Source organism: Pezoporus flaviventris, unplaced genomic scaffold (genome assembly GCF_033815535.1).
Source record: "Pezoporus flaviventris isolate CSIRO_AGI_PZ_B2104156 unplaced genomic scaffold, CSIRO_AGI_Pfla_v1 ptg000031l, whole genome shotgun sequence".
Taxonomy (NCBI): Eukaryota; Metazoa; Chordata; class Aves; order Psittaciformes; family Psittacidae; genus Pezoporus; species Pezoporus flaviventris.
In genome coordinates, this window is record NW_026892579.1 from 27,657,723 (window position 1) to 27,683,888 (window position 26,166).

The 26,166-nt window shown below is 42.4% G+C and overlaps 1 protein-coding gene across 1 annotated transcript in view; it reads left to right on the forward strand.

Moving 5' to 3' along the window:
• Positions 1 to 26,166, forward strand: part of EYS (eyes shut homolog) — an 828,128-nt gene that overhangs the window by 249,111 nt on the left and 552,851 nt on the right. The gene's annotated exons all lie outside the window — the stretch shown is intronic.

A 26,166-nucleotide genomic window follows, 5' to 3' on the forward strand; every position in this document is an offset into this window, starting at 1 on the left:
AAGCATTTCTGTCAATTGTCTGAACTCATTTCACCTTCCTACAGCATTATTAGTCCTTCATTTTCCCAGGCAAAGCTTTTAAAGTGACCAGCCACTTATGCCTTAGGCTGCAAGTAATGTTGAGTAAACTTTGTTTATAAATCTATTACAAGTTTTTATTTATTAATAAAACTGGATACTTTCAAATTAGTTTGTTAACAGAATAAGATTATTTTAAAAATTATTACAAAATTAGGCTGCCTTTGCAAAGATTGGTTGCTTTTCTACACATTTTCCTCCCTAATTTGATTGATCAATCTCTAAATTATTTTTTCATTATCAGAAAACAATTTATAGTTATCTTGGAATCCATAAATTTTGTGTGATTATTTCTATTGAAATTTAAAAGAATGTATTTAAAGGAAATACACTTAAAAAACAAGCTTTATTATGATATTTTCTTAGAAATTTTGAGGGTTTCATTTTAAACACTCACTGCTACAATAATATAAAATAACAAATTGTGTTGTTTCTTAAGCAAATCTAGTTCAAGTGATAATCTCAATTATAGGCACTTGTTGATTTATAAATGAAATATCAGCACATTTTTTCCTCCTGCAGTTCAATGTAATGGTATATATTTAGGATTCTGGAATAATTGTTAAAAGGCAATTTTCTTGGTATATTGAGACAGCAGGGCTTTTTCCCTTTAGGGAAGATTGTTGCATTAAATTCATCATTCGTGAGAAAAGAGTGAGCTCTAATATTTGCTCTTATTATTTTAGTTAATGGTCAAAATTTAGTTTGTTGTTTTTATTAGTTATAATTTATGTTCCACTAAATAAAATGTAGTATAATAACACGTAAATGAGTACTGCAGTATCAGACTTGCTTCTGCTCAGAAAGATGTAAAATAATTTTCGGTGCATGGTTAGAAATACTGGTCTCTTAAGTAATTGTTTCACAAGGGGAAAGATTTTCAGAGGACTTTAGTATTAATTTCGATATTTAAGTAAATGATCAAAATTTCAGAAAGTCAGTGTTTCTGTAGTTACCCTTCAGGAAGCTAGCAGTGTCTAACAATTGATGGAAAAGTTAAACCCTGCTGCAAAGATTTGTAAGTGGTAACTGAGCTTCTCTAAAAACATAATATTCTTAGTACAGAATGTCTAGAATCTATAGGATTCTTGTTGAAATACAAGATTCTTTGAGATTGTTTACTTCTTTACAGGGTTTTCTCAGCACCTTTCAAGATCAAATTCTTGTGCTAATGTTACCTAGATTTATGGTGTTATAAATAAAAGCATAATTAGTTTCATATGATAACTTTACCTCAGTCTTACGCCATCTGTTTATTTAGTATTAAACTCCTGTAAATGTAGTCTTCAGTGGATTCTCTTTTGCCCTTGGTTTGGGGGAAGCTCAAGATGTGATTAAAGGAAAAACAATTTATACCAGATTATGTTATTACTGAACAGATTCCTGTGTAAACTCACACAGAAATCCTTGAAGTTACTGAGCATATGTTGCAGCTAAGGCCAAATGGAGAAACAATAATAGCATGTAGACTTATATAATATGGTTTTGCCATTTATAATAGTTATCTGTGTCACAAATACTATATGTGCTTGTGAATATATTCTAATTACCCTGACATGACAGTCGTATTCTCTGTCTGCTTTCACTGGTGTTATGTCACTGACCTGTATAGGACAAATTACTATTACAACTGTTACACCTCACACTTAAATGATGAAATGCTATTTACCATGCTGCCACTCACACATACTGTAGCATAATCTTCTTCTCATACAAGATTTAATCTAAGTAAATATCTAGTATAGTTGCTTCAGCTTTGTTCTAATGTATTAGTCCCTGCAAATATGCTACTATTTTAGAAATATCTCCCTCTTCTGTTCATTTTCTATCGTATCTGAGGTAGAACACTGATAGTCCTGTATATTGGACATTTTTTATCACAGGACATTCTGAAATTAAATTCTTCAGAAACAGAGAAAGGGATCAGCTGGTTTTCTGTTGCGCCCCCTACTGGCAAAGTAACTGTTGGAACTGGGAGCTGGAAGGAAGATGAACTTGATTTGGGTGCAGGACAAATAAAAGATTTTAATATTAGCAACAGGAGACAAACAGCTCAGAAGTACATTCAGCTGCAGTTCTGGCCAATACATTATCACTGGTAGTCTTTGGCAGCAATTTATCTATTATAGTGTTAAGAAGGCCTCTCAGCCCTCTTATGAGCTTGATTCCATTATAGTATCCTAGCTGGGGAGTTATTATAACAACTTTTCTATTAGGATATTGATTGTACAATTGTAGCCTTTCTATAATAGTATCACAGTTATTACAGAATTGATATTAAGTCTTTCAGAGAAGAGCAGTGTGTGAGAAACATACTGTGAGATTGTATCTCATTTAGGATTCCTAACAGTTTCTTGCAAGGTAGAATGAAAGATCCTATGTCTCTATCAGAAAATACTGTCTTGTTCACACACAATTCAAGAATTAGAAAACTTTATAGTCCCCACTGTCATATTTTATCTATATATAAAAATATATATCCACGCTTTACCTATGTTTATATCCATGCTGTTCCATGTAGAAGCATGTTAAATGCAGACCTGAAAAAAAAATTATTTACAGAGAATAACAGGAAGCAGAAGTTTGTAATACTCGTATTTTGAAATCAATACACCCTTTCATTTTCAATGAAAAACTCCACATTCTTTTCTGCTGAGTAAAAAGAAAAAAATTCCAAACCTCAAATCACTCCATATTTTTTCAGTCACTTGCTGTTCTCCATGAGAATTTAACAAAGTACATTTCTTATCTTAAGCTAGTTATTTTGTTACAAGGCTGAAAAATATCCATTATATTCTTCTAGCTGCGCCAGCAAAATCAAAACTATTTTTGGATTGCTACAGTTTTATTTGTTTTCCTTAGTTTTACATCTTCTTAGTTTTAAGTCTTCATATAATTTAAAGCTGGAGAAGAACATCAGTTTACAGATTTTACCTGGAACTTGCTTTTTGTGTGAAGGGAAGGGGAGGAATTCCTGCATTTCATTCAGCTGTTCAAAGATATCTTGGTAGAAGACATGCTCACATGCTGTACTGATAAACACTGGTTTACTGTTTCTTGGTAAAACTGGCCCACTACATAATGAATATTTCTTATACTTCTGAGTTGTTCTAATATTACATGTCTACTTTCAAGGTACCTCTAGGTGCTTCACCCCAGTCATTAGCCTTTCCATCCATATTTAGATGTATTGATGGATTTGGTGTTTTGTAAGAACCTTGCAGAATATTCAAATATTCTTTTAACAGCCAGGTTTGTAGTAATAAATGCAAGTTCACTGTTCACCACTTCGGAGTGCCAACATTTTTATGTATTATACGGCAACATCAATAAAGTTAGTTATAGCTATTAGACATAGTCCTTGTTAAGAGTGTAGCCAAGGGGCATTGTCCCTGTATTAAGCATGCTGTTTTTCAGTATTTCTTAGCATGCAAAAGGAGAATGATCCCAATACAGCTTTTGGACCAGCTAGTTTTTATGGAAAATAAAGTAGGACTTATAAAACTGCTTTATTCGTATTTGGGATTAAAAGCTAAGAACAGATTTTGCGTTCCCACACCAGACTGCAAATTTTCCCTATTTTCTACAGTGGTATTTAAGGAAAAGATGACTGTCCTGGGTTCAGCAGTAGCAGTCATGTTTCTCCTCCTTGGTAGCTGGTGCAGTGCTGTGTTTTGACTTTCAGCTCGGGAACAGAGCTGATAGCGATGTTTTGGTTTGGCCAAGGACTTTGTGAGCCTCATGCTCTGCCAGGGAGGAGGGGAAGCCAGGAGGAAGCAGAGACAGGACACCTGACCCAAACTGACCAAAGAGGTATTCCATACCACAGCACGTCATGCCCAGGATGTAACTGGGAGTTAGCCGGAAGGGCTGGGAGACGGCAGGGTTGGAGGAGGTATCGGTCGGAGCTTGGTCGGGCTTGGGGGGCGAGTTATCGGTCAGCTGGTGGTGAGGTGTTGTATTCTTTTCCCTTGTTATTTCCTTTATCATTATTACCATTGGTGGTAGCAGTAGTGATTTGTGTTATACCTTAGTTACTAAACTGTTCTTATCTCAACCCGTGGGAGTTGCATTCTTTTCGATTCTCCTCTCCGTCCCTCCGGGAGTAGGGGGAGGGAAAGAAGGGGGGGGGGGGGGTGAGTGAACGAGTTACCTGACTGGGTTTAAACCACGACAGTTCTTTTTGACGCCCAACGTGGGGCACGAAGGGTTGAGATAACGACAGATTTGACTGGATTAATAGTCACTCATCACAATGCTGATTTATTGGCTCTCAGAGTTGTTCTTGTTGATCTCACAGCTTCAGAATGTTGTAACTTACTTAGAGCCGGTATTTGCTGTGTTAGTGTTTATCAAGTGTGGGGCCTGGGCTAAGGTTCTTGTCTCACTGTGCTTTATGGCAATGGCTTGTAATACGGGTGGGCTCCAGCAGCAGGGCGGGACGGACGTGGCCGTGGACTTGTACCTGGCCGTCCGGCTGCTCTTCACCGTCCTGGCCCTCACCCTACTCTCCATCTTCGTGAGGCTGCGGGGAGCCGAGGGGGAGCGGCCCCGGGGGCCAGGCGGCGGCGGGAGCGGGGCCGGAGGCCGCGAGGGGACGGCTGCCGGTGGAGGAGGTCGGGGCGGTCGAGGAGAGGAAGGAGGCGGCTGCCGAGCAGCGGGAGAAGGCGGCGGAGGAGCCGAGCCCCGCGGAAGAGCCGAGCCCGGCGGAGGAGCCGAGTCCCGCGGAGGAGCCGAGCCCCGCGGAGGAACCGAGCCCCGCGACGGCCGAGAGCATTCCCCGGCAGCCGCCCGCCGAGCCCCAGGAGGATGCAGGAGACCACGCAGCACTTCCCAGCAAGGCAGAGGAGGAAGAGCTGGACTCAGGAAAAGAGAAGCTGGTGGTGGGAGAGCCGGCAAGCACAGCGGCTACACCAGCCCCAGTGACAAGCACAGCAGCTACACCAGCCCCAGTGACAAGTACAGCAGCATCGTTTGAGAGTTCTGGAGGTTTTGAATGGCCTTTGGGCATCCTTGGGACCTGCCTGCTGATTGTGATGGGGATCAGCATGTTGGCACACACACAGGCTGTGTTCTACCCACAACCATTTTGTCTGATCTCAAAAGTTAAGCAGAGTCAGGTTTGGGTCTTGTCTGGGGTTAGACAACAATATAGGGGGACCAAGAGGTTTTCCCCAAGGCTGGACAGTCATGAGTGGCAGGGTGTGTGGGACAGTATGGGCAAGTATCTAGTCCACTGGGCCCCTCCAGTGCTTTGGAAGCATCAGAGATGGAAGGCAGCTGTATGGAGTCCCCAGCAACAAGCTGCAGAAACTGCTGAAGGGGACAGTGAATTATTTTAAGCCTGGTGGGCCCATGGCACTTCAGGCCATCAGAGCAGAAATGCAACATACAGATGGACTCATGATTGAGGGGTGGACTTAGCAATGGACACTTTTGCCCAGGTTATTCACGAGTGTAAACACTGCACACAGTCTCTCCTGCTCTGGAAGACTGTTACAAGAGATGGAGCCTGACATCATGGACCGGATGGACTCAGCAGCTTTATAGGGACTGGTCCATGCACTAAGATAAGAGTGCACCGAGATAAAAGTGATGGCATATTGAAAATGTGGGATCTGAACATGACGTGAATGGTATGGAATAACGGGTGGATAATGTCCTGGGTTCAGCAGTAGCAGTCATGTTTCTCCTCCTTGGTAGCTGGTGCAGTGCTGTGTTTTGACTTTCAGCTCGGGAACAGAGCTGATAGCGATGTTTTGGTTTGGCCAAGGACTTTGTGAGCCTCATGCTCTGCCAGGGAGGAGGGGAAGCCAGGAGGAAGCAGAGACAGGACACCTGACCCAAACTGACCAAAGAGGTATTCCATACCACAGCACGTCATGCCCAGGATGTAACTGGGAGTTAGCCGGAAGGGCTGGGAGACGGCAGGGTTGGAGGAGGTATCGGTCGGAGCTTGGTCGGGCTTGGGGGGCGAGTTATCGGTCAGCTGGTGGTGAGGTGTTGTATTCTCTTCCCTTGTTATTTCCTTTATCATTATTACCATTGGTGGTAGCAGTAGTGATTTGTGTTATACCTTAGTTACTAAACTGTTCTTATCTCAACCCGTGGGAGTTGCATTCTTTTCGATTCTCCTCTCCGTCCCTCCGGGAGTAGGGGGAGGGAAAGAAGGGGGGGGGGGGGGGGTGAGTGAACGAGTTACCTGACTGGGTTTAAACTACGACAGTGACCCAAACTAATTTTTGACTACCAACATTTCTGTGACGCATGGACTGAACCAGTATTCTGCTATTCCCAAAGAAAGCTCAGGAAGTAAGAATTGAGGTAGAGATTGTATATTTGATATGTGATAGCCCTGTAAGAGTTGACATGTTTGGAGCTTTTTTCCCTTAAAAAAAAAGGCAAACTAAAAAAAAACCAAACCCCTGTTTAGTAAATTGATTTTAATAAATGAAGCAATGTGCAAAGAAGTTTATCCTTTGATCCAGATTACTGCATGACTCATTTTAAAAAATGCGCTGTATGTGCTTGGTCTAGATGCTGCTAATAGGTACGATCTTTTTAATCAAATATATGTAATTGTAGAGGAAAATTGAAATTCAGTTCTGAGGAAATGTCTACTTATTTGTTGTAGCCTTAATGACATATCTCCAAATGTGTTCCAATTAAGATTAAAGCAAAAATGGTAATTGGCCATTAAACATGTTGCAAAAGAAAGTAAACCAGGGAGAAAGGCAACTCAGCAGAAAAAAAAATGCTGAAGTCTGTTGAAAAGCAAGAGTAATAATGGAGTTTTCAGCACAGGACACTCTATTATGGGAACAGCTAATTGCAAAACAGATAATAAGTAAGAAATGTAAGTGCTCATGAAGCCAAAAAAACTGGAGTGGAGATAATGGAGCAATTACTTTTTCAGTGCTCATAGGCCAAATTTCAGTCTTCCCTGTGCCAAGACCCCGCAAAAAAGGCAGTTATGCAAGACCTGTGGCTCTTTCTAGTATATCTCTGTGTTAGACCATAAAAGAATATCTCCTGTTCAACATCAGTTTATACCTGGTTCTGCCATTCTCTTGACAGTGAACAGCCAAATAAAATTTTATTTACGGAAAAAGGAAACTGATACCTGGAACTATGAAGCACACTTTGCATTACATAGAAGCTTTTTGTGGGTAGAGAAGCAGAGTGGCCACATTTGTGGTGTATTACGTAGAAAACATGCATTGTCTCTAAGCAATAGAGAAGGTTTTTCTAAAAAAGCTATACAATGCCTAAGTGGGAATTAGTATGAACTGGGACTTGCTCTTGGCTTGTGTTTGAAGTCACTGAAGAACTTCTTTGGAATTTTTTTCTGATATTTCTACTGATTTTTCTATTGTTTTGAAAAGTTACCATCTAGATACATAAATTCTGGTGTTCCTGCTTCCAAATTGAAACAATTGTGTAAGTCTTTTGCTTAGTCATTTCTAGTGTCAATTTAGGCAGTCTTGGGTACACAAGATATCTGTATGGGTCTGGCAGATACAACAAACTCTGTAGGAGATCCGTAGCCTTCCAGAAGAGCACAAAGAACACAAAAGCATCTTTAAAAGCCCCATTTGCTGAACTCTGCACATACAAATTCAGTGAGGTATATGTTGTAGTTTCAGTTTTGCTACAAGTTTGCAGCTTGGGACACATTTTGATCCAAAGAAAAAATTTCTAAGCCCTTACAGCTCTGACTACTCTGGGATACTGCAAATGTAAATCCAGTCATCTACAGCAGAAAAGGGATTTGAATTTCATTGGTCAATCTGTGAGAATAGTGCACAAGATCCTTAGTTGGAGGGAGACATAAGTTATGTAGATGATACAAGGTATATTCACTGCAAAAGAGAATCTGTATGGATCTGATCCTTAATTTTCCAGAAAATATGAGCAAACCACAATTTTTTTTAAGACTTGAAATATTGCTGCATTTTCCCTGGCTACCCTACAAATTATGAGGACATTGTTATTGCTCAAACAAAAGTTTACCAAATTTGGCTTTTTTTTTCTTTGGTAAAACAAAGGTTTGCAGCTTTGTTTTTCTACATGGTGTCCTATTTATGGTGTAGGGTCATCTGTTGAATACACACATAAAAGTAATGAAAAAAAAACCCTAATAGCAGCTGCTATAAATAATGTCTGGCCAATCTCTCACATTTTAAGAAAATGAGATCAGGATCTCAAATCACTGAAGGGTTTGGCCACCTGAACTGAAGCTGTCCACTCCTATATCTGAAAATTATATCCACAGGTCTTAGGCTGTAAAAAAACTGAGTTTGATACCAGCTTCCTTCAAGTTTTATGCATATATGTTAGCGGTGAGGAGAAGCAAGACACGCCAACCCAATATGGGTGATAAGCAAGCTTCTACTTTATTCGTGGTGCAGTTCGCTTATATCGGCGTGGTGTTTAGCCACACCTACTAGTCACAACAGTATTGGTTAGCTCTACACAGCTTCCTTCACGTTCTCCTCCCACATCCGGTTTCCGGTTACCTGTGAGGCCTACACCTTGCTTTGCTCTAAGGATCCATGGCCTTGCTCTTGGAGCCATTCTGCAACAATTCCCCCCTTTTTCTTTTGTGCGAGCAAAACATTGTGGGTCGTTCTGTTCACTTGTTTCATCACGCAACTATAAGCAAGTCTAACAACTACAACGATTAAAATAACAATGATACATAAGCGCAGTCCTTCAAATACCAGTGTTTTAAGTCAACCTGTAATGCCCCATGAGGACAACCATTTAGTTATCCCTAGGTCATTGTTCACTTGCAATTGCTGGGTAAGCTGAGCTGGGGTTCTCAGCTGTGTGTGTATTGAATTAGAATGATCAGAAAGGTTCATACAACACATTCCATCAAACTCTCAACATCCATGTCCCTGTTCCAACAATAAAAGGTTTATAGTGGCTCTGTCCTGCAGTGTTGCATGTCTCACAGAATCAACATCAAACAACAAATCAGAAATTGCCTTCGATGTAGTATTTGTCTGCTTAGCAACTCAGCAACCCAGTCTGTTTAATTGAGCCAAGGCCTCGACCGAAGCCACACCTGGTGCGGGAAAAGAAGCTGCTATAATAGTGTCAGGTGACCAAAACTTTACATCAGATCTACAGTTAGCAGTAAAACTATGTACAAAGCGTTTTAAGTGCCTTAAATGGTGCTGTCAAGACATATCAGGAATCATTGGTTAGGGGTCAACAGTGTCAGTCTTCCAGTAGAACAAGGTCCTCTTTTCATTTTAGAGGGAATACCAGGCCAGGCTCGATCGCCACAAATCAGGAACATTCCACTGAGCAACTTCAGGGGATGATTGGTAGAGTGGGAAGTGTTGTGGGAAGCATACTGACACCACACGCTGGCGTTCCTGTAAACTAAAGGACTAGAATTTACATTTGTCGCGGTACCATTCACCTTGGCTTGGGCGCTTGTCCAACTAAATGCCACACAGGCATCCATTTGCACAGCCCCTGATAATTCTAACTCCTGAGGCTCATTTGGGGCAATAGGCGAATAGGGTACCCAAGCGTCCCAATTGTCTGTTGTGCTGTTGAGGTTGGCAGTGCTACACAGGGTATGGCAGACGGGCAGGATCAGTTGTCTATAGGAACACCAACCAAACAGGTTGAAAATGTGTTGCCAGGGGAAGATAAGGGAGGCAAATGGTGTTCTGCCCCTTAAGTTTAACCATTGTCGCCCACCCGTTGGTCTTGGGCTGCGGAGGCAGATAACTGGCCATTTCCGGAGTCTTCATTACTGTCAGGAAGAGCAGGGGAAGATAAGGACACTGTTTTGGTCCACTTTGCGGGGACTCATTGTGTACCTGTGGACATGAGCACACACATATAACCTCGCCCCATGTACTTCACTTCTGCCGGGCCCTGCCACAGGCCTGTGCTGGGATCACAGTACATGACCATCATGGGTGCCTTAGACTCGGACGCCGCGACTCGGCCGTGCACTTGAGCAAGGGGAGAGTCCTGATCTGCAAAAATGCACAAGTAGTTCAAAACAAACAATGCCTTAGACAGTCTTTCTTGCATGTTGTGAACGTCACTGAACTTCTCAAGGTACCGTTTCAGGGTCTGATTCACCCGCTCAACTATTGCCTGTCCCGTTGGTGAATGGGGAATGCCAGTCACATATTTGACTCCCCATTGTTGACAAAATTGACGCATTCTCTCACCTACATAGGCAGGCCCATTGCCCGTTTTTATTTGCTGAGGCACTCCCATAACGGCAAAACAGCTAGTTAGATGCCGTACTACATGGGAGCCCTTTTCTCCTGTCTGGGCTGTAGCCCATAGGAATCTGCTATATGTGTCAATTGCGATGTGCACATACTTTAGGCGTCCAAACTGCGGCATGTGTGTGACATCCATCTGCCACAATTCACAAGGGCCCAAGCCCCGAGGGTTCACCCCAATTCCCAGCCCTGGTCCATGATGGCTACAGCTGGGGCAGGCCCTAACAATGACTCTCGCTTCCCCCATTGTAATCTTAAATTGACGGAATAGTCCCTTGGCATTCTGGTGAAAAGTGTTGTGGGCCTCCGTGGCCTTTACGAAGTTGCTCAGGGGTGCAGCAATGGAAACTAATTGATCTGCTCTATCATTGCCTTCCCCCAACCCCTGTGACCATTTATGACTCCGTATATGGATGATGGCGTAAGCACACTCCTGCTGATGAATGGCTGCCTGCAGCTGACGCAGCAGGTCAAACAACCGCCGGTTTCGACACTCTCTGAGTCGAGCATCCTCAATGCACTGAACCACACCTGTGACATACATAGAATCAGAGATTACATTTATTTCTGTGTGATGCCAGTTCAGAAAGGTCCAAACGACCGCCACTAGTTCTAAGGTTTGCAGTGAGTCCTCTGCTTCTGCAGCCAATATCTGCTGGTGCCATTTCTCATCCTTCATCCAGGTCGCCGCGGCACACCGAGACTTCTTTCCGGCGTCTGTAAAAACCGTTACTGCATTGGCCAGCAGACACTCACTCCTTTTTGGTATCTTGATCCATTCTTGCTGGCTGATCCAGCGCAAGGTGGTGGATTGCAGTTGTTCTACCTTAAGCTCTGCAGCCTGAGACAGCAGGCTGACTTGTAATGCCTGTGAATGCTGGAGATACCACTCAAGATCCTGCTGTTTCATCGGCAGGTAAATGGTTCCGGGTTCCTGGGCCGTTAATTGCAACACCCTCATTCGGCCCTTTTGGACCAACTCTGCTAAATTATCAATTTTTTGTTGAATAGTAGTTTTGGGCCAGATAGCAGTAAAAAGCCATTCCAATATCTTCACCTCCTCCCCCTTTTTCTTTTTGCACTGTGTCAGTGCACCCAAAAGTTGCTTAGGGCCTTGTAGTATTGTAAGGTCTATGGGTAGATCTGGGTCTCGACAGTCAACCCATCGCTGTACGATTTGTGTGCTAATGCGCTGGGTGGTTAGACGCTGTTCCAACGTGGGTCGCACTGGCCGTGCTGGGTCGGTACCTTGCAACAGGGGTCTCAGGGTGTCAAAATCATCGTTTGAAATGCCCACGACGGGACGCAGCCATTGTATATCTCCAAGTAAGAGCTGTGCGTCATGTAGGGTTGATATTTGAATGTGAAGTTGCAGTTTTTGCGGTTGTACTTGGCCCTCCGTAATATGCCAGCCTAAATATTTCCAGGCAGGGCTGCGCTGAATTTTTTCAGCCGTGGTAACGAGTCCTTGCTTGCTCAGTTGCTGCTCCAGTAGAGTCTCTTGGTCCGTGGTGAAGGGTTGATTTTGGGCAAATAGAATATTGTCCATATAGTGATAAATTAATGTTCCTGGCCATATTCGGCGAAGGGGCTGGAGCGCATTGGCCACAAACAGTTGACACAGGGCAGGGCTATTTTTCATGCCCTGTGGCAATACAGTCCATTCAAAATGGCAAAAAGATGCTGCTTTATTTGGCATTGGCAAGGTAAAGGCAAATTGTGTGATGTCTAGTGGATGCAGCTTAATTGTGAAAAAGCAGTCTTTGAGATCAATAACCAGCAGGTGCCAACCCTCAGGGAGCATAACAGGGTTGGGCAATCCTGGCTGCAAGGCACCCATCTCTTGTATCTGTGCATTGACAGCTCTCAAGTCCTGTAGCAGTCTATATTTTCCCGAGTTCTTTTTTATAACAAAAATTGGCATATTCCAAGGGCTCATGGAAGGTCGTAGATGTCCCTGTTGTAATTGTTCCTGCACTAAAAGTTGCGCTTGCTCTAGACTTTCCTTTTTCAGCGGCCACTGCTCGACCCACACTGGGGTGTTAGTAGTCCATGTGAGCTGGATCAGGAAAGTCCATTGTGCAGCGACCGCCCCTAAAAATGCTGGTTAGTCAGCACCAGTCCCAGCTGGTCTAGCACATCTCAGCTGATTAGGGCATTAACCCCAGTCGGCAACGGCATGATGGTTGCATAGATAGAAGCAACTTGACCTTCGATAGCCACCTGTATTAAATCAGAGCTGCATTGCACAGAAGCAGTACCGCCAACGCTTTCAACCCCGCCAAAGGTAGGGTGGCACGGCCACCAGTGTGGCCACTTGTCAGTGTTTATTATGGTGATAGCGGCTCCAGTGTCCAGTAATGCTGGTAGATTTAGACGCTGATTCCCTCGAGACCATGTGAAGTCAACTATGGGTCTGGTGGTCATTGGGACAGTTAACATAACAAGGCCTCCCGTGGAGCCAAATCCTTGGGGCCCACGCTTGGCCAGCGAGCCAGTATCTTGCATTGCAGCAGTTAATTGTGGCAAGGGGACTAGCTGGGCAATTTTACTCCCTTCAGGGATATGAATCAGAGGAAATGACGTTTGAGCTACAATGCAAATTTCTCCAGTAAAGTCTGCATCAATCAGTCCAGGTAATATAAACAGACCCTTCAGTCCACTGGAGGATCGCCCAAGCAGCAATATTCCATGGGCCTGTCCATTGATCATTAGTGGTCCCCATAATGCGGTGGGGATCTTACACGGCCGTTGGTCAATGAGGGTCGTATCTACTGCGGTTGCCAGGTCCAAGCCTAGGCTCTCTCTTGTGGCGGGCTGTAGGCCAGCTGCGGGCCGCAGCTCCCGGCTGATGGTGTCGCACTTGGTGCTGGCCACTGGGCGGCAGCCTGAACAGGGGCCGCAATTGTTATCTGCGCGCTGCGGCCATTCGCGCTCGTCTGTCCGTTTCCCGAACAGCTGCAGGCTTCTGTGCTGTGGCTGTTTCGGTGACAATTAGAACACCAAACAGTCCTTCTGCAGTTTTGTTTCAAATGTCTTCCGCCACATCGGAAGCAACGAAGCAGCAGCTTGCATTCATGTCTTGGTTGGGCCAGCACTACGTTGTTGGACCGGAGAGGACCCAGCGCTGCAAAAGCCTGTACCTGTGCCTGAGCTGCCTCCCTCTGTGCCTGAGTTATCTCTTTTCCCATCTCTTTAACAGTTTCTACAAGTAGTGCCTGAGCTCCTACGGGCACCCTGCTCATGCGTTCTAACATAAGTTCTATGGTGGCATCTGCGGGTAGGGTAACTAAAATACTTTTTGTGTAGGTGTTGCTATTTTCCATGACACACTGGCGCAACAACAGACCCCTCATATAATTTGGAGTATCCGCTATGCTGATGGCTGTGGTTAGTCTATCCACAAAATCAGCAAATAGTTCATCTTTTCCCTGTTTAATGGACATGTACGAGGGGGTGGGGGGCGCCGTGCGCACTCTCTGCATGGCTTCCCAGGCAGTACACATGGATTCCAGACAAACATCTGGCCCCATTTGCACTTGAATGTCTATACTAGCAAATCACTCAGTTCTCATCAATTGTTCTGTTGTAACACCAAACAGCAGGTCATTTTGACCTCTGGGCAGATTTGATGATCTATCACAGAGCTGCTGCCAATGCGCCTGCCACAATAGCTGCTGCGCTTGTGTCATGATCATCCTAATTATCCCCTTAATATCTTCAGGGCATAAAACTGTACCGCTCCATATATAACCTAACATCTGTTTAGTGGGCTCACCGTGCAATCCTGATTCGTTTACCGTACTCCATAACTGAATTAAAAATTTCCAATCTAGGGCATAATGGGTTCCCTGTGCTCCTCCCAGTCCATCTGGTTCGTACCGGACTGGAAAGGCTCACAGGTCCTCCAGATCTCCCGCTAGGGCATAATCTCTATTTTCTACTGCGTGTTTCAAAATGGCGCCCCAGTAGATCTGGCGCCGAGGCACCGCCCTCTTCCTTTCGGATTCCTCGACATTTATCATGCGTATGCCTTCTAACACACTCTGTCTTTTTCAAAGTCCCTACTGTCGGAATCCCTCTGCTTTTCGGAACTCAACTTGGGTGGTGGGGGAGCAGGGAGTTGCGCCTCCTCCGCTGCACCTTCTGATGAAGAAGGAGGGGGAGAAAGGGAAAGGGTGGGGGAAAAACCCTGCGCTCCGAGCACAGGGAGCGCCCCACGGGTTGGGGGAAATGAGTTATAATCTTCCCCCGGCCTCAACCGACCGGGGACGTCTGTTCCTAGTTTCTCTGTTACTATAGTGGCGATTTTCTTTTCCGCCTTGTATTTTTTTATACAATTTATTACTTCTCTCCAAGGCTTACCAAATTTCCTTGCCATTTTATCATCATCAAGCATCAAGTCGAATAACTCATCACCAAACTTTCACCACTCGCTCTCTTCAAAAACTGTATTAGGATCTACAAAAAATCCCTTAACCTCCCCTACAGCCACTAGACCCACTAGCTGCTTTAGAGTTTCAGGCTTAATTCCCCGCTTTTCTAAAAAGCGCTGTAATAAATCAAGGGCTACCTCTCGGTCCATTTTCATGGCCGGCCTTTTCCAGATCATCCTTTTCTGGATCATCCTGTGACCTCGGTCTCCGGATCGTCCTCCCGATGCAGCAGTATCTGGTTCGCCCCAGCGGCAGACTCCTTTCGGTCAGTCCAAGCACCCGGGTCAGTCACGCCATCGTAGTAGCACTGCCCACGTTCCCTGGCCGCTGCCGCCGGTGCCGCTCACTCGCCATTCCAGGTCCCTGTTACTCAGGGCCCTGTATTCTGGGTCCCCGTTAACCAGGGCCATGTAGTCCGCTCCCCACGTTGGGCGCAATTTGTTAGCGGAGAGGAGAAGCAAGACACGCCAACCCAATATGGGTGATAAGCAAGCTTCTACTTTATTTGTGGTGCAGTTCGTTTATATCGACGTGGTGTTTAGCCACACCTACTAGTCACAACAGTATTGGTTAGTTCTACACAGCTTCCTTCACATTCTCCTCCCACATCCGGTTTCCGGTTACCTGTGAGGCCTACACCTTGCTTTGCTCACACAAGGCCTCTAAGGATCCATGGCCTTGCTCTTGGAGCCATTCTGCAACACATATATTTGTAATCTCAGTTGAATTCTGATGTAGTAAACTAAGATAAGATAAAAGAATGAAAAGCATTTCCATTGCATGGCATCCCAGTAGGAAATAAAACTTTGGTAATTGTTTTCCTTAGTAGCATTTTATTTTCTGAGAAAAAGTGAATCATCCTTTTACGCTGAAATGTAAAATCCACAGATGTGAAGACAGACATATCTTCATGAATACAGGCAGATCTTCATTGTTTAGTAGCTGTAAACTGGCATATTTTAGAACAAAAACAATGCACCTAAATAATGTATTCAACTCCTGCTTTTGTCTATTTTTACAGAAATGTATGCAGGTATGAAGCAATAACATATGTGCCTCTGTGTGGTTTTAATTTTGAAGTTTGTGATGTCTGCCTATCTCATGCTTTGTTCCAGCATGTTGCATGGTCTGCATTATCATAGACAATTAAGGAAATGTTTTTTACTTGAAAAGTACTAAGTATTGTTTTTCAAACATCCTTCCTTTAAAAAACAAACTTACTGATTTTCAGTTAATGTGGATTTCACAGAAAATGTCTTCGCATAGATTATATGTAGAATCACAAAACAGTACTTGTCATGGAAAGTAGAATTTGCCTTCCAAGGAAATGATGGATTTGTTATAAATTTGAACTGAAAGGACTTGCTATGTTTTTAAACTGTTAAAGTAATACTTGGCTTAATTTCAAGTAATATCAATACGTGCATGCTTCTGCTTTTTTTTTGTTGTTTGTTTTTTTTTCTTGCTCTTCACTTCCAGGGTGCTTCTGGGTTTTTTGTTTACATTTACTAGCCTTTAATCATCTCAGCTGTGGAGGTGTTTTGTTTTCTTCTGCCATAAAATAGATCAAGCTAAGCAGACAGTTTATAAATTAATAGCAAGCTTAGAGGTACTTCTAAGTTATAGAAAATTATAGAAAATTAAAGTTTTGAACTTTTAATAACGATTATTTCCTATTTAGCATTAAGATGTTTAATCTTTAGAGTTGCAGGGATCTCAGATTTTAAGCATCTAACTTACTAATTATTATTGTTCCTGGGATTTTAAGGTAGGAGCTATTGAGCTGTATAAAGTTGATAAAAAATAAACCACGGATTTCTATGAAATGGTAATTTTTATTAATTTCTTTTGATTACTGTATCACTAATTTCAAAAGAACAGTCGTGTGAAAAGCAGAAAGTTGCATAAACGTTTAGAGAAATTTAGAGGTGAGGGGTTTTGTTTTTTTTTTGTAGCCTTTCATTGCCTTTGTACACTGGAATATCTCCCATAACTAAACACATTTTATTCTTTCCTTATTGACATCCTTTAAGGTGGTCTAATTTTCTCATTTCAATGGAGCAAAATGCTGTTAACTTCATTCATAATATGCATTCTTTTTCATCAAATTTATAACTGTGGTGAGAAGAGTTTAAGCAAGGCTATACTGATATCCAATTATACCTGTGTTATGAGGTTACTGGAGCTGGATCCCCAAAAATATAATAAATTTTAACAAAAATCTTTTAGTTAGCCAGTGTCTAAAGATCATGTTAGCATCACAGTTTCCATCAGAGCAGCTAGTAGAACTGGGACTGTGAAACTTCCTAACTTCATAGCTCTACCCAGTCTGGTGCCCAAGTGTAGGTGCTGCTACATGGTTGTACTTCCTCTCTTGTCCAAACCCTTACATGGACCATTTGACAATGATGGCATTTGGTCTGGCTTGAGAGCTTTCTGTCCTCATAAATGCATATTGAACATCAATATTCATTGATGAATATTGACCAGACTACATGGTATTATTTGGGAAATTGCCACCCAAATGACACACTTGTTCTGGTACTAACCATAGTTAGTTTATTTTCACTATATTGTCGTAATCATGCCAGCAGTTTGCAATCAGATATATTTTGTCATTGATTCACTCTGTACTATCATGGCAAAATGCTGACTTTAAAAGCTGTTGTCAAATCCAATTCCTTAAAATGTTAGTAGCAAATGGCTTTTTTTATTAAATTATTTTCCAAAAAGAATAACAACATTGAAGAGATGCCATTTCTGATTATAGGAGAATTCTATACTACACATCAAAATATTTCATGTGCAGATTTGTGTTGAGCAAATCAAATAAAGAAACATGAATAGTTTTGCATAAAGAAGTGAAAACTTATCCCTCACAATTTATTTTTTATGTCATTTGTATAAATCAAGCTTTTGGCTTGCAAGAATAGCCTTAACATAGCAATATTTAAAAAAAAAGAAATCTATTCTGTTCAGTGTTCATTTACATTTGGAGATTCTACTCTAGAAGTATTACAAGCAAACACAGTAGAAAAGAGAGCTAACTAATGTTAGCAGAATGGCATTTTTGAATATGCAATATGCTTCTCACTCCCCCCCCCCCAAAAAAAAAAAAACAACAAAAAGGATTTTCCAAATAAGTAATTCACTCTTTCGTATATTGTAAGCTAATAGAGAAACATAGCATAGGCTTATATATATAGAGAGAGAAGTATAATATTTAATTCAAAATGTTGTGCCACTGAAAAGGAAATTGTCCTTCAACTGACTGTAGTTTAATAATTTGTGCATCTCCTTGTGGGGTTTGTTCAGGTTTATTCTAATAGGGAGGCTTTTAATTGTCTAGTAAAGTGAAGACAATCTATTCTTGTAATCAGTAAAATATAGCTAAGAATTAAACAAGCAAAATGCTTAAACTTGTCTAATGGAAATAAGCACAGTTGGAAAGATATGTTGAACTTACTAATTCATTAATGATCTTCGGTTTGATTCTTTCACATTTGATCTGTTGGGCATACTTTAATTTACGTTTCTGTGAGCTAACTATGTTAGGGAACACAAGATTTTTAGTCTATAATAGCTAATTAAAAATATGTCAGTGAGAGAAGACAGTTTCTAAACTGTTTCCCTGTTTCTGTCAGCAGTCACAGGCTTGCTACTTCAGAAACTTATAAGATCAAGTGAGAAATTTCCTATATTAGTGAAAGTATTCAAATTAATCATTAATAGTTAAACATTTAATATTTATATTTTTGCACAAATATTGTCTAAAAAGAAAAAAAATGCAGGAAACAGAAATTCTGTTTTCTGATTAATCTACTTTATTAAAGAAATTTTCACCTATAACCTGTTGGCTCCTTGATTTATCCAAATAGCTTTAATCATACATTTACAGCATTGTAAAAAAATGCTGAGATGAAATTAAAAGCAGTAGTGAACTCATACTGACATTTAATCCCCGTTGCCTGATACTATCCAACCTTAATCTTTGTGTGGATGTGCATTTTTCAAAATAATTCCACTTTAAATCACCCAACTTTAAAGCAGCCAGCTTTCTTTTCTTGTTTTCTTGCTGCTTATGTTCATTAGCACTAATAGTCAGTTATTTAATAATGAATCATTTTCAGAATTGTATTGAAATAATATAAACAGTTGTGATCCTCTGAGTGAGGGAATGTTTTTTTAAATTATTAATTCTCAACACTGACAGTTAAAATTACTAGATTCAGGGAAAGGGACTGAGTGGGTGGGAGACACTCTTATTATTTTCTTGTCTTTTTGTTTTTCCCTATCCTCCAGTTTTAATATGAATGAAGTATTTGCCATTTCTGCCAGAAGCAGAGAAAGATTTTTCATGCAGTGAGGGGGAAGGAGGAAAAAGAGGTTGAATTTCTAATTAAAGAGTGGTGAAGGTTGCTTGAAAGAAGTCACTGAAAAAACTGTTTAGATTACTACTAGCAATTAATACTGTACCACAAGGTTTGGCTGCATTTAGTAAATAGGATTGTTAACCAAGGTTATCAACTTTGTGACCAGGTTTTATAAATGTCAGGATAATGTAAGTGGTGTTTGCTTTGTGCTGTTTTCTTTTACTATAGCTAGAACAAAAGCAATAATTTATGTTTCCCCTAATATCCTAAAGAGGGGGTAAAAGTCTTTTTTGTCAGGGAACAATTTTGGTGTAATTTCAAATCAGTACAAACTTCCCTGGAATTGATATCCTTCTGGGCAGCTACCTTGAACAAAAATCTGAAGAAGAGGTATAAACCCATGCTCCTACTTGAAGAATGTCATGGGAGGAAGGTGCATGAACTCCTTACTAGCCAGACATGCATCCTGGCTGAGCTGCTATGCTTCCAGGGGAAGAAGCCTGGGAGGAAGAACTGGCTGCACAGCGTCAGTGATGACAAAATACAAAATGTAGGGGTATTTATTAGAGACCTTGAAGGGACAAAAGTCTGATACAGGAGCACAATTGGAGGAGGAGGGGAAGAATAGGTAGAAGATATACACAGGCATGAGGGGACAGAGAGTCTGCAACAGTGGACGCTGGAAGATGATTACTTCCGATAACTTGAAGGAGACTTTCTCTTCACCTGCAGAGGTTTATTTATGGAATAAGTACTGGGACATGACAACAGGTAAAGAAGAGTCAGTTTAATCCGGAGAGGCATGTAAGCTGTCTGAGCCTGACGCATACACCCTCACCAGTAACACTAAAATGAAGCAGTGGTTGACAACACATAAACTCACTCCTCTGTGGCAGAATGGCACCTGCCCATTGACCAGTTCTGATTTCTGAGGAGGTGTATTTGACTGTCAGATGTCTGTATTCAGGATGCAGGAAACAAATTGCCAAAGCTTCTCTGGTGCCAAATTATTAACTTTTGCTGCTTACTCATGCAGGAACCAGCAATACTGCCAACAGAGCCCCTGAGAATATCAAAAGTGACTAGTGAACTCTAGCAGCAAGGGCAAAGACTGTGTGGGGCCCAGACAGTTTTGCACAGAAATGCAGTTAGGAATAGGAACCCTAAGGGTTAATATCTTATTACTGGTACAGTCAAGAGAGGTCCTATTTGAGCAATGAGGTCTGATGGGTGAAGATGGAATAAATCTAAAAGGAAAGAGAAGAGAAGAGAATCTGCCAACAGGACTGCTAACTGTGAAGAGAATTTTGAACTACATTAATCAGGGAATGCAGGAAAATAGAATAACTAAAAGGAAGAGAAGGTATTATATTACAGAAAAGGAAAATCATCAGTATGAGTCTCTATATTATAGAATAGTTAGGGTTAGAAAGGACCTTAAGATCATCTAGTTCCAACCCCCCTGCCGTGGGCAGGGACACCTCACACTAAACCATCTCACCCAAGGCTCTGTCCAGCCTGGCCTTGAACACCGCCATGGATGGAACATTCACAACTTCCCTGGGCAACCCATTCCAGTGCCTCACCACCCTAACAGGAAAGAATTTCTTCCTTATATCCAATCTAAATTTCCCCTGTTTAAGTTTTAACCCGTTACCTCTTGTCCTGTCACTACAGTCCCTCATGAAGAGTCCCTCCCTAGCATGCCTATAGACCCCCTTCAGATACTGGAAGTCTGCTATGAGTTCAACATGCAGCCTTCTCTTCTCCAGGCTGAACAGCTCCAAATTTCTCTCTGATCATCCTCGTGAACCTCCTCTGGACTTGTTCCAACAGTTCCATGTCCTTTTTATGTTAAGGGCAGCAGAACTGCACACAATACTCCAGGTGAGGTCTCCCAAGAGCAGAGTAGAGGGCAGGATCACCTCCTTCTCCCTGCTGGTCACGATCCTTTTGATGCAGCCCAGGATACAGTTGGCTTTCTGGGCTGCAAGTGCACACTGAAGCCGGCTCATGTTCATTTTCTCATCGACCAACAGCCCAAGTCCTTCTCCGCAGGGCTGCTTTGAATCTCTTCTTTGCCCAACCTGTAGCTGTGCCTGGGATTGCTTCAGCCCAGGTGTAGGACCTTGCATTTAGCATGGTTAAACTTCATAAGGTTGGCATCAGCCCACCTCACAAGCATGTTAAGGTCCCTCTGGATGGCATCCCTTCCCTCCAGCCTATCAACTGAACCACACAGCTTGGTGTCATCGGCAAACTTGCTAAGGGCGCACTCAATCCCCCTGTCCATGTCAGCGACAAAGATGTTGAACAAGACCGGTCCCAACACCCATCCCTGAGGGACGCCACTCGTTACTGGTCTTCAGCTGGACATTGAGCCATTGACCACAAATCTTTGCATTCGGCCATCCAGCCAGTTCTTTATCCACCGAGTGGTCCATCCATCAAATTGATATCTCTCCAATTTAGAGACAAGGATGTCATGTGGGAAAATGTCGAACGCTTTACACAAATCCAGGTAGATGACATCAGCTGCTCTACCTCTGTCCGTCAGTTCTGTAGCCCCATCATAGGAGGCCACCAAATTGGTCAGGCAGAATTTCCCCTTAGTGAAGCCATGCTGGCTGTCACCAAGCACCTTGTTGTTTTTCGTGTGCCTTAGCGTGCCTTCCAGGAGAATCTGCTCCAAGATTTTGCCAGGCACAGAGGTGAGACTGACTGGTCTGTAATTCCCTGGGTTGTCCATTTTCCCCTTCTTGAAAATGGGGGTTAAATTTCCCTTTTTCCAGTTCTTGGGAACTTCACCTGACTGCCATGATTCTTTATATGTGATGGACAGTGGCTTAGCAACTTCATTTGCCAGCTCTTTCAGGACCCATGGATGGATTTCATGAGGTCCCATGGACTTGTGTACATTCAGGTTTTTAAGAGGGTCTTGAACCATCTCCTCTCCTACAGTGGGCACAAGGTCTTCATTCTCACAGTTCTGCATCTGCCTTCCAAGACCGAGGTAGTGTGGTCAGAGCCTTTGCCAGTGAAGACCAAGGCAAAAAGTCATTCAGAAGCTCAGCCTTCTCCAAATCCTGCGCAGCTAGTTTTGGGCCCCCCTGCCCTCTAGGGCTGTATCCCATGGAACCTTACTAAGTAGGTTCCTGAAGAGGCCAAAGTCTGCTCTTCTGAAGTCCAGGGCAGTTAGCTTGCTGCATGCTCTTCTCACTTTCCTGAGGATCTCAAATTCGACCATCTCATGATCATTGCAACCAAGGCTACCCTGGAGCATCACATTTCCAACAAGCCCTTCCTTGCTGGTGAGCAAGAGGTCAGGCATGGCACCTCTCCTTGTCGGCTCCTTTATTACTTGCAGAAGGAAGTTGTCTTCCACACAAGGTAAATGGAGCTCAAAAAAATTGTCTCTGAGAACGCATGATCAGGAAAGCCATTACAGTTCTTTGGAGTGCAACTGAGGGTCCATGTCAAGCGCCTACAGACAATGTACAAATATAGGAAAGACAGAAGGAATAAAGATTCTACATGCTTTCTTAGTACTACAGCTTCTTATCAGAAGAATAATGTACACAGATATAGCTCAAATTAATGGTATGCTGGAATGGATGGATGCAAGCTCTCTGGAAATACAGGCAGGGGAGATGAGGAGTCTGGGCTGAACTTCATGCAAAGCAGTATCTTGAATGCATGGATCTTTGCTATGAAATGCGTGATGCACTACTCAAGCTGATGGGGCAGGATAAAAACAAAACCATGTAAAGAAATACTGTGATGGGTGTCTGCTACAGACAGCTTGATCCAGAAAAGTTTATGAACTCATCGTTAGGAAACTGGAAAAAAGACCCATGAACACAGGCCTTAGTTCATGTGAGGATATTATTACAAACTTAACTTTTGTCAGAAAGACAACATGGAAAAACACAAAAATCTCAGCGCACACATAGGATTTGGACCATACAACTGTTGAGTATAGTTTTTTGAAACAATTGCAAGGAGAAACAACTAGGGGAGGTACTTACCTGGATTCTCTATTCATGAATAAGCAAGAGGTGGCTTGGGACATAAAGGTCAAAACCAGCTTTGGTAAGAATGGCAGTGAGATGCAGTGAGATTATGATGTTTATAGTCCTCAGAGAAATGAGAAATTCAAGTAGCAAAATAATGGTTTTGGACTTCAGTGAACTGACTTCAGTTTGCTGAGGGATCTGCTTGGCAAGTACCCATTAGGGATAGCACTCAAGGGAAAACTGATTTATCTTGGGCCCACTGATTTATTTTAAAAGACAGTTTCCTCAAAGCAGTTCTTTCCAGCGTGCAGAAACTAAAGCAGATGTGACTGACAGAAAAATGGACAAATGGAGAACTCCTGCTTCTGCTTAAAGAGAAGAATTGCACAGAAGGTAGATGCAGTGGTGAGCTACCTCTTCACCCAGCCATCCAGTCATGTGGGGACAGAATTGGGAAAGCTAAAGGCAGGTGAGGCTAAAACTATAAAGGGAAGTAAGGGCAAGAAGAAAGATTTCTATAAGTCTACCTGTAGTGAAGATGGAGAAAAATGTGATCATATTGCTGAACTAACAAAGGACATGGAAGAGTCTGAGATACTCAATGCCTTTATTCAGGCTGTTTTTCCACCAGTGGAAAAGCAGACATTTTTCAGCCTGGAGAATAAAGTTTCAGGGATACCAACAGAAGACTAACATTTAATATGAGCTAATTATAAATCTAAGACAGATTCAGGCTCCTTTTCTCAGAGCACACAGTGAAAGCCATCTGTCCTGGGTTCAGCAGTAGCAGTCATGTTTCTCCTTCGTGGTAGCTGGTGCAGTGCTGTGTTTTGACTTCCAGCCTGGGAACAGTGTTGGTGATACCGATGTTTTCAGTTGTTGCTAAGTGATGTTTACCCTGACCAAGGACTTTGTGAGGCTCATGCTCTGCCAGGGAGGAGGGGAAACCGTGAGGAAGCAGAGACAGGGCGCCTGACCCAGGCTAGCCAAGGAGGTATTCCATACCACAGCACATCATGCCTGGGGTGGGGGGTAACTGGGAGTTACCCGGAAGGACATGGGCTTCCGGGTGGGACTCGTTTCTTGGCCAGTGGTATTGTATTCTCTTCCCTTGTTACTTTCTCTTATCATTGTTGTCATTGGTGGTAGCGGTGGTGATTTGTGTTGTACATTGGTTGCTGGACTGTTCTTGTCTCAACCCGTGGGAGTTGCACTCTTTCAATCCTCCTCCCCGTTCCTCTGGGAGCGGGGAAGGGGAAAGGCCCCGGGAGGGGGGGAGGGGGGTGCTCAATTGCTCTCAGCCCAGCACTGGGAGTGAGTGAACAAGCTGTCTGGCTAGGGTTTAAACCACGACACCATCTATCTAAGAGTTCATTAAAAAACCTCAACAAAACAGTGTAGAAGGAAAAAGCAGAAAAATCTTAGTATGTAACTGAATCAGCAGAGCGAAATATTTGAAATAAGGTAATATTTTTCTGGAATATATAGTTAACTCATGAAACTTTGCCACAAGATACTGAGATTAAAAGTTTTAAATCCATCAACATTCTTAGACAGAACTGTGCACAGTCCTATTTATACTGGACACGTATTTGTAAGTAATACAAACCTGTGGCCTTTAGGACATACATCCTCACTGTTTCTTATTGCATCCTGATTTTCCAGTTGTTCACAAAAACTCTGCTGTGTTCTCATACAAAAAGTGGCAGTACCTACCATTGGAGAAGAATACCGTAATTGGAGAAAACTATTGCACTATTACATGACTTTTACTTTATCTACCAGAAATGTCCCCCAGAACAAGCTCTTGGCGTGTAAGAGGATGGGTAAATCTGTTTAAACATTCTTTCACCAACACAGAAAAAAAATCAAATACTGCATTACTAATCATCTGACAGTTAGACTTACGACTGTGGGCCATGTGTTAAGTTTGTTCGTGTAAGTGTGAACTCCACTTTAGGAATCAGCAGGGTCGTCACCCATGCCAAGCTGTTGTGATATAAAGATGAAAACTTCAGGGCAAAATCTCAATATGCCGTATGGCTGCTTTTGCTGTGAAATTCCATGAATTCCAGATCTGAGACTGCTGGCTGCCTATGGCAGGATCATCCTGCACCAGAGAGATCATTGGTGACATAATGACAGGTAACAACTCGTGCCGTTCTTTTTCTCCTCTGCCAGCAGGACTATTGGGGTCAAAGAGTTGATGTTTGTTTTGTTGTTTTTTTTTTAACCTCAATCTGTTCCTACTTGTTGTTTTTTGCTATTAGAAGCTTTAAGAATTTAGCCCTTTTAGGATTTTATCTTATGGTAAGGAATCAGCTCACCTAAAATCCTACTGACATTTGGACAGTGCCTGTTTCATTATTGTGAAGACGACCTGTTCATAGCCAATGTGCTACAACATGATTAACAGCTACCAGTAGAAAAAGAAAGGCAGCTGATGTGGAACAGGCTAACAACATTATTCTATAGTGACAGTATAAACAAAGGAGGAGATAGTGAGTTCAGCTGACTGTAGCCAATACCAAGAGTGTAACTGTGCACCTGACTGTCCTCTTTTAGTGCAGAGCCCAGATCCTTTTACTGACAACACATCTCCGTAAATCTAAAAGTACATTTCCCAAGATAAAGTTGAATAACATTCTGTCTCATGGTAATCTTAATACTGAAGTTATCCAATGAGTGTTCTTCATCCTGTCACCATACCCTACAAATTTAAGGGAGTTTAAGCTTTCAGTCAAATCACGGAATGGCACTAAGTGGCACTGTAGCTTGATCTCAATCACTTTGCTGTAAAGTCTTGTTCTTCTGAAAACATAACTGAATATTCAGTATATTCCTACAGAATAAACTAGCCACTTAACTGATTCATTTTCCCCAGCTTATGTCAAAAAAACCTCTATGAATTGCCGGTTCCGTTAATTAGTAAATGGTCTACAAATTTAAAGCTGCTGTATGCCTTAGGTGACCTCTAAGATTGGTTGACTCTTTG